Here is an 11,522-nt window from a genome sequence, read left to right on the forward strand (position 1 = left end):
TTTGATGGATTTCTGTATTTTAATATTTTGTTGGAAGCCGCCCAGAGTGGCTGGGGGAACCCGGCCAGATGGGCGGGGTATAAATAAATTATTATTATTATTATTATTATTATTATTATTATTATTTATTATACGCAGCTTCCGTTTTGAGTTTACCTATCGTATTGAGGCTTCTGCTTTCAGTTTTCGGTCGTCGGACGTTTTGGAAGTCAAACGGTCTTCCCAAATGGATTACATTCGACAACCGAGGTTTGACTGTATAGGGACAGAACTACCTAAATTGTATAGGAATTTATTTATGTATGCTACTACAGCTTCAAGAATGCTACTCGCCCCGAAGTGGAAAGAAGCAAGAAGTCCCAGAAAAGGAAGAATGGATACAAAAACTTTTGGATATATGCAGAAATGGTCAAGCTTACCGGAAGTATAAGAAATCAAGATAACAAACTTTTTTTTATAAAAGACTGGTTTATCAAATATTTACAGATAAATTGCAAACAGATAAAAAAAACATTGACAGGATTATTGCAATAACCTGCAGTTTCATAGGAGTATTTCAATAATTAAATGAGCAATTAAATGAATTTGAATATGCAGAAGATATTTTAAAAATCAATTTAAGGAACCGCAGAAAGAGGGGGAAGGAAGTCAAACTTTGAAATGTTAACTTGATTGTAAAACTAATGAAATGTATAAACTTGAAAAGTATAAAAAAAAACTAAAAAAAAAACAAATAAATTCCAGACCACCCAAGTGTCCCTATTTCCCAGGAACAGCCCTGGATTTACAGAAGCCGTCCCAGTTTCGGGTTTGATCCTAGAATGTCCTGCTTTTCCTTAGGACGTCCCTATTTTCATTGGAGAAATGTTGGAAGCTGTTGGAGTTATGCAACCCTCGAGCCAAGGAGATAAGTAACTCTACAACCTTTAGAAGACATCTGAAGGCAGCCCCATATAAGAAAGTTGTTTTTTTAATGTTTAATATTTTATTATGTTTTTATATGTGTTGGAAGCCATCTATAATGGCTGGGGAAACCCAGTCAGATTCTTCTTCTTCTTGAATAGGACATCCCTATTTTCATCAGAGAAATGTAGGAGGGTATGTAATTCTCAGGACCCGGTCCACGAAGGACCACTGGAAAAGAGACTATGGGAAACTTTTAAGAAATAAGGACTGATAGCATGGTTGACTGGAATCACCTGGGGTGCTGTTGTAGAAAAATTGGGGGTTGGCTTTTGCTGCCCAACTCCCCAAGGGACTCTGAGTCCCCTATGATCGGTCAGAGAAGAATGGATGGAAGCAGGATCCAGTGGAAAGCAAGGCAGATCTTTATTTTGTTGCAACAGGATCCCCCACTCCATCCCTTGCAAGGAGGTGACAGAGACCCAGAACAAAGGTGTGCTAGCACCTTTAAAGACTTAGCCAAGGTAAAGGTAAAGGGACCCCTGACCATTAGGTCCAGTCGCGGACGACTCTGGGGTTGCGGCCCAAAATGACTCCTGGGAGGGAAGGGGAGCGAAGAAAGTCCAAAAACCAATCCTTGGCGTTGGCGACACGATGCCTGTGTGCCTGTTTCTATCTGAAACTCTGCAGGAGGGCCAAATATCACATCTCAGTGGCCAAACTGGGTGCCTAAGATCAGCGCTTGCAATACGAACTTCGTAGCAATGTATTACTTTGTGTAGTGAAGAGCGTCAAAACAAGGATGCGTGCGCACTGCATGTACATTTCCAAAATATAAGATAAAAAATAAATAAAACCTACATACAGCAACAGCGTTTTGTGTTGTGTACGCTCCGATGATGTAAGTAATTCCATATTAATAAAGCTATTTATAATTATTAGTAGTTTGCACCATATATTTACACCTATTATTATTTCATGTTATAGCAAGTTTCTAGAGACTAGATTATGAGTCTTTGTAAACTGTGTTTCTAAAGGAACTTTTGTTATTGCCAAATGCCAATGTGTTTGCATTGTTACGTTTGTTATGAATAAAAAAGCATTTTTTGAGATTGATCATTATTTCGCTATTAATATACTTCCTCTTGATTGTATTTCACTATGAATACACTGTTCTGGGCACCACAGTTCAAGAAGGATACTGACAAGCTGGAACGTGTCCAGAGGAGGGCAACCAAAATGGTCAAAGGCCTGGAAACAATGCCTTATGAGGAACGGCTTAGGGAGCTAGGTATGTTTAGCCTGGAGAAGAGAAGGTTAAGGGGTGATATGATAGCCATGTTCAAATATATAAAAGGATGTCATATAGAGGAGGGTGAAAGGTTGTTTTCTGCTGCTCCAGAGAAGCGGAGCAATGGATTCAAGCTTCAAGAAAGAAGATTCCACCTAAACATTAGAAAGAACTTCCTGACAGTAAGAGCTGTTCGGCAGTGGAATTTGCTACCAAGGAGTGTGGTGGAGTCTCCTTCTTTGGAGGTCTTTAAGCAGAGGCTTGACAGCCATATGTCAAGAATGCTTTGATGGTGTTTCCTGCTCGGCAGGGGGTTGGACTGGATGGCCCTTGTGGTCTCTTCCAACTCTACGATTCGATGATTCTTTGATTCTAATATACTTCTTCTTAATTGTATTGCAGTTCAACCATTACTTTGATAAAATACATATTTTGTTACGTGCAAATGGCTTTAGATTCCTGTTAGGTCCACACATGACCATATAGCATATATTCAACACAAAAAACAGTGACAATTTGTTGTTGACGGAATGGCACCGCCAGGGGGGGGGTGATAGGTATTGCAGTCCAAAACAGCTGGAAGGTGCTAAATTTGGGCAGGCCCCGTTAACGGCTAAAAAATATATTATGGCATAATAAGGCTGGGCTTCTGAGCCACAAAGTCTTGCGGTCTGTATTAGCTTTTAAAATTCACCAAGACTCATTATTGCAGGGTTTATCATTTGTTATTAGAATGGTATACAAAAGACTAAGAGGTTAAAGATGTTATGATAAAATGAGCTAAAGGTTTTGGATATAATATACAATTAAGAGATTGGGAAAGGTTATGGAAAGAGACCTCTTAAAAAGCAGAGACATCACCTTGTCTACAAAGGTCCGTATAGTTAAAGCTATGGTTTTCCCAGTAGTGATGTATGGAAGTGAGAGCTGGACCATAAAGAAGGCTGATCGCCGAAGAATTGATGCTTTTGAATTATGGTGCTGGAGGAGACTCTTGAGAGTCCCATGGACTGCAAGAAGATCAAACCTATCCATTCTTAAGGAAATCAGCCCTGAGTGCTCACTGGAAGGACAGATCGTGAAGCTGAGGCTCCAATACTTTGGCCACCTCATGAGAAGAGAAGACTCCCTGGAAAAGACCCTGATGTTGGGAAAGATGGAGGGCACTAGGAGAAGGGGACAACAGAGGACGAGATGGCTGGACAGTGTTCTCGAAGCTACCAACATGAGTTTGACCAAACTGCGGGAGGCAGTGGAAGACAGGAGTGCCTGGTGTGCTCTGGTCCATGGGGTCACGAAGAGTCGGACACGACTAAACGACAACAAAATGGAAAGAAGGAATTAAATTCACTGCATGTAGTGCATTGAAAGATGATATCATGGTAGATGGTATTTGACACCAACTAAACTCTCTAAAAGTGGGACGCCGGTGGTGCAGTGGGTTAAACCACAAAGCCTAGGGCTTGCCGATCAGAAGGTTGGTGGTTCGAATCCCCGCGACGGAGCGAGCTCCTGTTGCTCGGTCCCAGCTCCTGCCAACCTAGCAGTTCGAAAGCACGTCAAAGTGCAAGTAGATAAATAGGGACCGCTCCGGCGGGAAGGTAAACGGCGTTTCCATGTGCTGGTCTGGTTCGCCAGAAGCGGCTTAGTCATGCTGGCCACATGACCCGGAAAAACTCTGCGGACAAACGCCGGCTCCCTCGGCCAGTAAAGCGAGATGAGCGCCGCAACCCCAGAGTCGTCCGCGACTGGACCTAACGGTCAGGGGTCCCTTTACCTTTACCTTTAAACTGTCTAAAATGTATAGGATGAGAAATAAAGAATGCTGGAAATGTAAAGAAAAAGAAGGGAGTTTTTAACCGTATGTGCTGGATGTGCAATAAGGTTAAGACATATTGGTAAATGATATACAATGAGTTAAAGAAAATATATAAATATTGTTGTTGTTGTTGTTTAGTCGTTTAGTCGTGTCCGACTCTTCGTGACCCCATGGACCATAGCACGCCAGGCACTCCTGTCTTGCACTGCCTCCCGCAGTTTGGTCAAACTCATGTTCGTAGCTTCGAGAACACTGTCCAACCACCTCGTCCTCTGTCGCCCCCTTCTCCTAGTGCCCTCAATCTTTCCCAACATCAGGGTCTTTCCCAAGGATTCTTCTCTTCTCATGAGGTGGCCAAAGTATTGGAGCCTCAGCTTCACGATCTGTCCTTCCAGGGAGCACTCAGGGCTGATTTCCTTCAGAATATAAATATACCTTTGTTTAAAAAAACCCAGAAGCTTTCCTATTAGGGTTAGTTGGTGAAGAGATATCAAAATGCGATCAGAAATTGTTTATCTATACAACTACTGCAGCAAGGATCCTTTTGGCCCAGAAGTGGAAACAGCAGGAGATTCCGACGTTAGGAGAGTAGCAGGCGAAAATCCTGGACTATGCACATTTAGCAAAACTGACCGGGAAGATCCGAAACCAACAGGATCAAGCTTTCCAAAAGGATTGGAGTAAATTTATACTATACTAGCTGTGAAGATCGTGAAGCTGAGGCTCCAATACTTTGGCCACCTCATGAGAAGAGAAGACTCCCTGGAAAAGACCCTGATGTTGGGAAAGATTGAGGGCACAAGGAGAAGGGGACGACAGAGGACGAGATGGTTGGACAGTGTTCTCGAAGCTACGAACATGAGTTTGACCAAACTGCGGGAGGCAGTGGAAGACAGGAGTGCCTGGCGTGGGGTCCATGGGGTCACGAAGAGTCGGACACGAATAAACGACTAAGCAACAACAACAACTAGCTGTACCCGGCCACGCATTGCTGTGGCTCCGTCAGGGCCCCCGTTTCCCAGGACAGACGCATGCCGTAACAACACCCCTCCCTCTGTTGCCCCCGATGCGTGACGTCATATTCCCCCCACGTGACGTGACCCTCCACCCCATGCGTTTCGTTTGTAGATAAGACACATATAGGAGGGTTGCAGTGAATGTGGAGAAGCCCCCCCTGACCCCCAGTTTCACAGTCCCCCACGGGCGTCCTTGTAAATCCCCCACCCCGTCCCGACCCATTGAGGGTCTCCGAAAGGCATGGGTCTCCTGCACTCTCTGTCGGCGTTCCCCCCCACACGTATACCTCATGTTCCCAGTGGGGCAGGTAGGCGAAGGGGCAGGATCTGGCTGTCGGCCTCGGAACAAGAGTCCTCCACTATTCGCCGACATTCCCTCTTCCCCCCTCGTATAGGTCATGTTCCCGGCATGGCCTGGCGGTTGAAGGGGTAGGATCCTGGTGTCAGCCTTGGAGGAGGAGCCGCCCACTCTCCGTTGGCGGTCCCTCTCCCCCCCTCGCATACCTCAGGGTCCCGGTGGGACCCGGTGGGCCAAGGGGCAGAATCCAGCTGTCGCCCTTGGAGCAGGAGTTGCCGCGGTGGTGGTTACAGCATGCTGTGTTCGCTGACATCAAGATCCGGACCCCACCCTCGGAGAAGGAGCTGCTGGGTAGTCGCTCCCAGCAGCTTCCGCTGTCTGATGTTACGTTGACGCCCAATAGATGGCGCTGTGTTGAGTTGTGTTTTCGGAAAACAGAGTTTTACCTGCCACAGGTGTGACATCTGTCTACACAAAGTGTATGCAAACACTTGCGTATTCACATGTGACGTTGTTTCCAAATTTCAACGGAATCGGTCGAGTGGTTTCGGAGAAAAGTGGAGACACACAAACATGTGTGTGTGTGTGTGTGTGTGTGTGTGTGTGTGTGTGTGTGTGTGTATGAAAGAACATCGTAAGCAGCTAACACCACTAATGATAATGATTTGTAGTCTTTTACAGTATTGAAAATTAAGAGACTAGAAAGGAATAATGTAAAATAAAGAAGCAACAAATGCTAAGAAGAAAAGATGTAAATTGGGAAACCAGGAAACGGGAGGGAGGGAAGTTGCTGCGCCGATTAGCAATGTATAATGTGTAATGTGAATTTTACGATCATGCATACATCTTAAAAATGAATCATAGAATCGTAGAGTTGGAAGAGACCACAAGGGCCATCCAGTCCAACCCCCTGCCAAGCAGGAAACACCATCAAAGCATTCTTATATGCCTGTCAAGCCTCTGCTTAAAGACCTCCAAAGAAGGAGACTCCACCACACTTCTTGGTAGCAAATTCCACTGCCGAACAGCTCTTACTGTCAGGAAGTTCTTCCTAATGTTTAGGTGGAATCTTCTTTCTTGAAGTTTGAATCCATTGCTCCGTGTCCGCTTCTCTGGAGCAGCAGAAAACAACCTTTCTCCCTCCTCTATATGACATCCTTTTATATATTTGAACATGGCTATCATATCACCTCTTAACCTTCTCTTCTCCAGGCTAAACATACCCAGCTCCCTAAGTTGTTCCTCATAAGGCATCGTTTCCAGGCCTTTGACCATTTTGGTTGCCCTCTTCTGGACACGTTCCAGCTTGTCAGTATCCTTCTTGAACTGTGGTGCCCAGAACTGGACACAGTACTCCAGGTGAGGTCTGACCAGAGCAGAATACAGTGGTACTATTACTTCCCTTGATCTAGACGCTCTACTCCTATTGATTGACCAATAAAAATATGATACAAAAGACTCATTGCAGGGTGCTGTGATTTAATGGCCTCCAGCCACAGCCTGGAGCCTTAAAGAGAATGATAATCTCCTTGTCCAAAACAGTGGGACAACATCCAGCCTAAGGAGGGCAAGGGTGGATAATAAAGGCTGGGCTTTTAAAGCCAGATCTGTCAAATCTGTGTTTTCCAAAACTGCAGGAGAACTGAAAGACAACCACCCTTTGAAAGCCACAAATTTCCGCAACGCAATTCTCCAACCAAGTACTAGTCACCGGGGGGGGGGGGGGGGAAGCATGGATTACAGAAACATTTGCATTAAAAAAATGTGCATTATACTAGGGTGAATTCCTTGGGGAAACGCGTGCATTTGTCAAAACTGCGTAAGAGGAGAAATTCTATTTTTTTAAAAAAATAGAATTGTCATTCAGATTTCTAAAAACTCTGGTTTTAACATATGTACGGGTTTGCTTTTTGCCTAAAATGTTGTACGTCGCTTGGCCAGAAAAAAGGACTGATATATTTAATCAACTAACTAATAAAGAGAATAGCAATAATAAAATGCTGATGATATTTTTTTCAATATTGTTCCGGAATTGAAATTATAATAGATAATGGGTAACATGCACAGGGGTAAGAAAGAAAAGAATAAAAGAATTAATTGGGACAATTACTAAATCGAAATAACACAACCAGATGGAAGAAATAAAATTCTGAGATCACACACGGGCGAGGGGGAGTGGGGGTTTGTGGGAATTTATAATATTATTTAGAATATAAATTTTCTAACTGCGTTGTATTTATATACAGTACTGTATAGTAAAGAGAAGTTTAGAGTAATGATGCATATTTTAATTTCAATGTAGGCAATTTAGCTAATGGGTCTATGTTAGAAAATGAATTTGATGTCTGTATTTTTGAAATTGAAGTTTGTATTACGGTATGTTTTTTCCCTTTTTTTCCTTTTCTGGTTTTGAAATAAAATAAAATAAAATGCTGTTGAATTTACACAAGGATTTGTTAATTGTTTTTTATTTTATTTTATTTTTTGCAGGAGCAGAAATGCAAAAAACTGAATTTAATATTGGGGAAATGAGAGCACCGAAAACGGACAGCTCCTTGGCTCAGAGGCAGATTAGTGGGCGGGAGAGGGCAAAAAAGGTGAAGGTAAGTATAATGCTGCCAGGAAGACCTTAAGGAGAGGAGGGGTTAAAGGAGGTGGCAGGGGAGGGGAGGAGAACAAGCTGCTCCAGGATTTAGAAGATTGGCATATTTTCTTACGCTTCCGGGCTTCTCAAGGATGCTTGCCAGGCGACGGCTGCATCCCCACCGCGCCTGCATTCCTGGGAGGACTGCACCAGTTGAACCTCGACCTGCCCCGCAATTGTCAAAAGCTGCCTCGTGCATGCAGAACTCTCTTCCGAGGCCATGCTATGCTAGCACTCTCACTTTGCCCTAAAAAGTCCCCAAAATGTCCGTAAGAACCAGGGCTGCAGCGACACAGGAGATGGTTTGGCCAAGCTGTTGTTTGTTTGTTTTTGTTTGTTTGTTTGTTTGTATCCCACCTTCTTCTCCAAGGAGCTCCATGTGTGTACATGGCTCTTCTGCCCCCCCCAATTTAATCCTCGCAACAACAACCCTGCGAGGTAGCCTAGGCTGAGAGAGGCAGTGACTGCTGCCCCGAAGTCACCCAGTGAGCTTCAAGGCCAAGTGGGGACTTTGAATCCTGGTCGCCCAGGTCCTAACAATCTGACACGCTAACCACTATGCCACACTGCCTACTGGGAGTTTGGAAGGAAGGAATGAAGGACAGCATAACACAGCACATCACAACGTAACAAGGCGTCCTGTTATCACAGGAACGGTTTCCCTTGTGGACTCTCCTTCCCTGGAGGTTTTTAAGCAGAGGTTGGAGGGCCACCTGTCCGGAGTTCTTCAACTGGGATTCTGGGATCGCTCGGGGTTGGACTAGATGACCCTCCGGGTCCCTTGCAACTCTATGATTCTATGGCATGTGGGGGCCTTCTGAGACCCGGGCACAGCTTAAGAGTCACAGGATGCTTTGACCCTAGCGGCCTTTAACCCTGCTAAGGCACTGTTTTTTTCACAAGGAAGAAGGATGAATTTACCACCTAGCAAGGCCCACAATGTCCTCCTCAGCAAAGATCCCCTGCAACATTAGTTAGCAGCTTCCTCCTTGCATTTTCTATCCCATTTATTTATTTCTACTGGTTCTATTGAGAGCAGCAGCTGGATTGCTGCCGAACACCTTCTTAATTATCCCAAAATCAGCATCCCATCTCTTGGCGTTTAGTGTAGCTAGTGCCATATTTACGTATAAGCTAAACAAGTTATAGCTTACGTAGGGACCCACTTTCTTGGGGGCCCCCAAAAAAATTATGTATAAGCTAAACAAGCTATAGCTTAGGGACCCACTCTCTTGGGGCCCCCCAAAAATTTTAAAGGAGAAAAAAAAACCTGGATGTGCATTTCCAAAATATAAGATAAAAAACATTTTGTTATGTGCAAATGGCTTTAGATACCTATGAGGTCCATAAATGACCATACAGCATATATTCAACACAAAAAACAGTGACAATTTGTTGTTGACAAAGGACAGCTGGACATAGAAAGGGCCCCGTTGCCTTCAGTAGCTTAGAGCCTCATCCAACCTAAATCCGGCCCTGGGTTTAGTAAAAGCAGTATTGTTTTGCGGGAAGAAATAAAACAGTGGGAAGTTTCCGGGAGGACGGGACGGGACGAAGGGTGGTAGGGAAGCTACTAACTAAAGGCACAGGAGGGATGAAGAAGTTCAGTAGCAATTTGCCTGCCGACACTCTACAGGGACAGGGTGCCACTGGAATCAGGTCTGGAAAAGGGCAGTAAAAGAAGGTAGAAAATTCTAGAATGCAGCAAGCTGGCAACAATATCAACTAGATTCGCTGGGGGGCGGGGAAAGGGGATGAAGGGTATTTGTTCCAGATTAAATGACTGACACGGAAGCAACCATTCTTGGATATAAAAGAGTCTCCGACTGATTTGTTGTTTAAAAGGTAAAGGTAAAGGGACCCCTGACCATTAGGTCCAGTCGTGACCGACTCTGGGGTTGCGCGCTCATCTCGCATTATTGGCCGAGGGAGCCGGCGTATAGCTTCCAGGTCATGTGGCCAGCATGACAAAGCCGCTTCTGGCAAACCAGAGCAGCACATGGAAACGCCGTTTACCTTCCCTCTGTAGCGGTTCCTATTTATCTACTTGCATTTTGACGTGCTTTCGAACTGCTAGGCTGGCAGGAGCTGGGACCAAGGAACGGGAGCTCACCCCGTCGCAGGGATTTGAACCGCCGACCTTCTGATCAGCAAGCCCTAGGCTCAGTGGTTTAACCACAGCGCCACCTGGGTCCCTTTGTTGTTTAGTCGTGTCCAATTCTTTGTGACCCCATGGACCAGAGAACGCCAGGCACTCCTGTCTAGCACTGCCTCCTGCTCCTGCCTCCTAGATGCTGTCTAGGTTTGTCGTTGCTTTTCTCCCGAGAAGCAGGCGTCTTTTAATTTCGTAACTGCTGTCACCATCTGCAGTAATCAAGGAGCTGGGACCAAGCAACGGGAGCTCACCCCATTGCGGGGATTCGAACTACTGACCTTCTGATCGGCAAGCCCTAAGCTCTGTGGTTTAACCCACAGCGCCACCCGTGCCCCTCTATATGGGTTATCTACCCCCATATTACCGAAGCATTGCAGGAAGAGCAGGAAGCAAAAGCTGTCGGAGTTCTAGGACACACTAAAGAACATCTCCCTAAATGGTTCTAGATTTATCCTCTAACGCTTTGGTGAGCCAAGACCTTACCTCGTGCTTAGACCGGGGTCTCTGAATGCACATATTATTGTTTTTTGAAAGAAACAAGGAGATGCTGCAAGTTAAATGTGTTTGGGACCTGAGGAAATGCGCTCTGTGGTCGCATGTGGTCGGCGACGGCTTGAGAAGCGCTTTCCCCACACAAAGTGGATTATAACGGCAGGATGCGCATGGGGCGGGCGAGCAACATGGGGTCGGGATGGCATAGGGGTGATGTCATGCGCACAGCACCCCCCCCCAAAAGGCATCTTCACCCAGCACCACGTGCGAATGTCGGGCAATTCAGGGCAGGTAAAAGAATTTATTCACAGAGCACAGCTATGGAACTCTCTTCCGCAGGAGGCAGAGATGACCACCGACCTAAATGGCTTCAGAAGAGGATTGGGCAAATTTGTGGAGGAGGAGGAGGAGAGTGCTTTCGGAGGCCGCTGTGCTCTGCCTCCAAACACACCCCGGTTCGGCCCTCTGAACGACTGCTCTAACTGCTACACAACACTGCCCGCGGACTGGCCCAGGTGAGAACAGGGTGCTGGAGTAGGTGAAGTGCCGGATTTACGTATAAGCTAAACAAGCTATAGTTTAGGGCCCCACTCTCTTGGGGGCCCCCAAGAAATTTAAAGGGTAAAAACTGGATATAAGATTTAAAAAATAAAAAAATAAAAACTACCTACAGCAACAGTGTTTTGTGCTGTGTAGGCTCCTATGATGTAAGCAACAGACCCCACCTGCTAGCCTGGTCCCTAAAATATCACTGATTTGCTCATTTCTACATACAGTGGTCCCTTGGTTCTCAAACTTAATCTGTTCCAGAAGTCCGTTCCAAAACCAAAGCGTTCCGAAACCAAGGCCCGCTTTTCCATAGGATTAATCCGTTCCAGACTTTTATGCACAACCCCTAAAACAG

This window comes from Zootoca vivipara, chromosome 13 (genome assembly GCF_963506605.1).
Source record: "Zootoca vivipara chromosome 13, rZooViv1.1, whole genome shotgun sequence".
NCBI classification, from domain to species: domain Eukaryota; kingdom Metazoa; phylum Chordata; class Lepidosauria; order Squamata; family Lacertidae; genus Zootoca; species Zootoca vivipara.